Source organism: Hylobates moloch, unplaced genomic scaffold (genome assembly GCF_009828535.3).
Source record: "Hylobates moloch isolate HMO894 unplaced genomic scaffold, HMol_V3 SCAFFOLD_3, whole genome shotgun sequence".
NCBI classification, from domain to species: domain Eukaryota; kingdom Metazoa; phylum Chordata; class Mammalia; order Primates; family Hylobatidae; genus Hylobates; species Hylobates moloch.
The window spans coordinates 153,370,036-153,374,721 of NW_026652278.1; positions in this window are offsets into that span (position 1 = coordinate 153,370,036).

A 4,686-nucleotide genomic window follows, 5' to 3' on the forward strand; every position below is an offset into this window, starting at 1 on the left:
ACAATCTTATCAAGGGAGACTGGATTTTTATTCCAGGATGTGAACTAGTTCTTATATGCTTTGCAAGATTTGAACAGACCAAGTTCTGATTTCCTACATTAGTACGTTCATGATAAGCAAATTTGTGATTAGCTATTGGCAGCACAGAGACCAGACATGCCCTTCTTTACCTTGGGTTGACATTATGCTTTGATATATTTTTAACGGCTTGAATTCCTTATTTTTGGAAAGGCTCAAAGCAAAAGACTAGGAAAATACGATTAATGCCAGGCCTTTGTCCTCCCTCAGAAGATTTGTCTCTTTCCATTCAAATAAAGTAAAGAACATTCTGGTTTCCCTCACCAACATCCTTGTAGGTGCCTGAAGCAGGGCAGACCCAAGGTGGGAGAGAGACTGTAATTTCTAGGAATTTCTTCACATAAAAAAAAAAAAATGCATCAGGATTTAAATACACCTTCCTCAACAAACACAGGTATCCAAGTGCTATGGTTTAATATATCTCCCAAAGTTCACATGTTGGAAATTTGATCCCCAACACAGCAAGCAATGTTTGGGGGTGGGACTTTTAAGAGATGATTAGGTTAGGAGGGTTCTGCCCTCATGAATGGATTAGTGCTGTTATGGAGGAAGTGGGTCTGTTATAAAAGGGTGAGTTCAACCTCCTCCTCTGCTCGGTCTTTCTCTCCTTCCCTCTCCCCCAGCCCCACGTTATGCCTTCCACCATGTTATTAAGCAGCAGGAAGGCCCTCACAAGATGCTGACCCTGTAATTTTGGACTTCCTTGCCTCCATAAATTGGGAGGAAATAAATTTATCTTCTTTATAAATTTCCCAGTCTCAGGTATTCTGTTATAGCAGCACAAAACAAAGACACCAAACACAATTTAGCTTACAAAAATTTTGCACTCAAATTGATGCCCTAGGGAAAAATCAGTCAAACTAACAGATGTTCAGTCATTTTAGTGATCTTTTAGAATATTGGAATTTAACAGCAGTTTATTATCATCACCAATAACAACAAAAATGATGAGACTCAAGGTCTGGTCTTTAAGACAAAATTATTCCTACTACATTATCCATAATATGACAATTGCAAAAATAAATAAATTGTCAAGACTAAGTAAGAAATGTTTTCTAATAAAGGTAGCTATTGTGTTAAATGAGATTAATAGGGGCTTTGAATTTTAGAAACATTGAATTAAATAGCAGGTGATGAAAAATAATTATCCTAATTAAGCAGAAAAAAAAAAATAAAAGCACACACAATGGTCTTCTTTACTCCTGAAATGCCCTGATGTGTAGCACTAAAATCCTCATGTGATTTCCATGTTACCTTCTGAAAAAGCAAGAACTCTGCTTAGTTCTCTATATAACATCAAATAATAGTTTCTCCCTGATAAGTCTCTTCAATTTTTCAACCAAAGAAAGATATAAGTGAAGATAAAATTCCCTAATGATAACAAGTGGACATTTAAGAAGAAAGATTGTTTAGAGGCACATCAATTTTAGAGAAATCAAATATGTGGGCTTGGGAATGGAGCTCTAACTCATAAAATCTCCTCAAAAACACACATTGAGTTGCAGATTGACTGATGGTTCTGGCAGTTTTTGAGTCAGAGATTCGAGGCTATGGTGAGGGCTGGATGGCATACTTATACTCTAGATTGCCTAGAGTGAGATCCATGAAGGATCATGTAGATGAGCTTTGCCCTACCTCTTATTTCATTCCCATCTGTGAAATAACTGAAACCCCTTCTGAGGACCTCAGCAGAACCGGAATGTTAGAAAAAGTGCTTTTGGGTAGATTTCCAAGGTAAATAAATATGTGTGACCATTAACTAGACATGGTATATATTTTATTCTGATATCTAACCTTTTATTGTGGTTAATACATGTTAAATAGCCTTCGAAACATTTTTTTTCTGAGAAGATAACTAAAATTTTCTAGGTGTTGTGCATCCCAGGTAGTCTGTTAAGTGCTTTCATATTTGACATGTTATCCAGTTTAGTCTCTCTAACCCTGTAGGGTGGGTGTTTCACTCTTATTTTACAGGTAGAAAACCCAAGTCTCAGAGAAGGGCAAAAAATAGAAGATTGATAATAATTTCTTAAGATAGAGTATGAATAAGGCATGAGCAGATTATCACCAACATCTATAAAGGCAGTCATTTCAAACATAACTAAAAGATTTTTCATTTTTCACAAGATCATGACTAATAGAAAGTATCCTTTCTAAGCAGCAGGCTGTTCAGTTCAGAGTAAAGACTGTCACAGCTTTCAGCATCTACTGACGACAGTTCCCATGATTCAATTTCTTAGATCTCTCTATACTTCTTAGAGGGTAAAGGCTCCATGCCCGGACTAGACTGTCTGGATTTGAATCCTATCTGTACACTGGGGGTAAATCCTAGGGAAAGAATTACTGGCTTGATTACCTAAGGAAAATTACTCAACATTGGTGTTTGTAGTAGGCCATTAAAAGGGGAACAGGATGATATCCACGTTGCTAAGTTTAACTAGAGCCTGACATCATTCTGCAAAATGACAAGTGAGCCATGTGCATATAGCTGCTCATAAAAGGACTCTCAGGGACAAGATAGACCATTGTCACAGCTTCTTCACCCAGGCAGCATACAGTACTCTCTCAGTGGCAGACAGTGCTCTTCAGAACATTGGCTGGGTTTCCAGTATTGGCCCACCCTTTATGTGTGAAGTCTTGTGAAACTGACCTTGTGCGTTCTTCTCTCTCTCAGCCAGGGGTCAGGGTAGAGGCAACACTGCTCTAGCGTAAGTTTGTCTAGTCTCCTTCGGCTACTTCTATGGTGTAAATTATGTTTGCTTCCTACATTTTTCAGTCCTTCTCTTTTGAATCTCTAAACTCTGTTTTCGAAATCAAGAAAATGAAACACAGACTCTTTCTTCTTTTAGTTATTTTTTTTTTTAAGAGACAGAGTCTCACTCTGTTGCCCAGGCTGGAGAGCAGTGGCATGTTCATAGCTCATTGTAGCCTCAACCTCCTGTGCTCCAGCAATCCTCCCATCTCAGCCCCCTGACTACCTGGGACTATAGGCACACACCACCATGCTTGGCTTTTTTTTATTTTATTTTTGTAGGAACAAGATCTCTCTATGTTGCCCAAACTGGGTCTCCAACTCTTGGCCTCAGGCAATCCTCCTACCTCAGCCTCCCAAAGTGCTAGGATTACAGGCACAAGCTACTGTGTCCATCCTTTTCTTTTAGTTGCCTTTATGACATTCCCACTTCTTTTTGGAGTAGTAGGGATGCGTCTGATAGCCTCGGGGAAAATAAATTGGGAAAAGGAAGGGCTCAACAAATAATGTCTCAAGATATCATCTCAGTTTGTAACTACATAAAATAGGCTGAAATGTAAGTTTCTGAAGCTAGAGTTAATTCTAATCTTATTTACATGGGCAAGAAAAACAAAAGTGCAAGATTCACTCAATTATATACATTTTGCTTATAGCTGCTCCCTTGCAGTTCCCTTTTTAAAAAATCTCTCCCATCATTTGCACACTCATGCACTCCAAAAGTGCTCTGAAATGAAGGTTTTGGAATTTGCTCTGTGGTAGTAGAAACTCTAGCAATTACCTCCACTCTGATCACAGTACACACCACCACTGCCCAAAGTTTCTTCCATCTCCCACATCTGTATCAAATAACAGAAAATCTGCTTTATAAACCAAACACAAGCAAGTTCTAAATTCCAACAGACAAAATTGTCTCAAATAATTGAATTCACATTATGCATGTGAAGAGCGTTGATGTATATAATGGAGTGTTGGAAGTATGTCATAATGCATAAAATATTATTCACTGCTGTTGGGAATTACTCTACTGCTTACAAGTCATCTTCTTATACAATATTTCATTAAACACAATAGCTCAATATCTCATTCAAAAGAAGTATTCCGATGGAAAAAGAAATGTTGGTGGCTTGTACTTGTTAAGGAAAGCTGACCTTCTCTCTTATATTGAATACTCACAAGAGCAAATACATCTGACCTTTCACCTAGTAAATAAGCCACATGCCCAGCTTGGGAAAGTTGGCTGTGGGAAGTTTGCAGAATAACGTAGCCAGTCCTTTACATGCAATCATGTCTCTAGGCATCCCTTTTATCTAGCCCAAATGTTCCCATTATTTCTGTGATGTCATTCACCCAACTGGGCACCTTAATTCTTTTCAACAATTTTTCCTATTGAAGTTTCACCACTGGAGCTGCCCCTATGAGTGACATAGCATGTGGCACACTGAACATCAAGACCTACCCTTCCCATTTGCCAGCAATGGCAGGAATGTCCATCATACCTGCAAAAGCCAAGTAATCGACAAGTAATTTGGGAGGACTCACAGTCATTTAGGCAGCGCCCACCTCCATAGACTTCCATAAAGCAAGACTTGTAAAAACTTTCCTGGAGTCTTAAAAATCTAAATTATTTAAGCAAATAATACTAAAATAGAAAAAAAAAAGCTTGTACATCTTTTTGTCAGAATATGGTGTCAACATGGAATTAAGCTTCAGGTCAAGCTAATGATTCTTGCTGAACAATAATGATTGCTCAATAATGATTGTTCAACAATAATGATTGAACTATTGTTCAGCTAATGATTGCTGAACAATAGTTTACAGCACAACTATGTGGCTGATATGCTAAGACTTACTAGAAT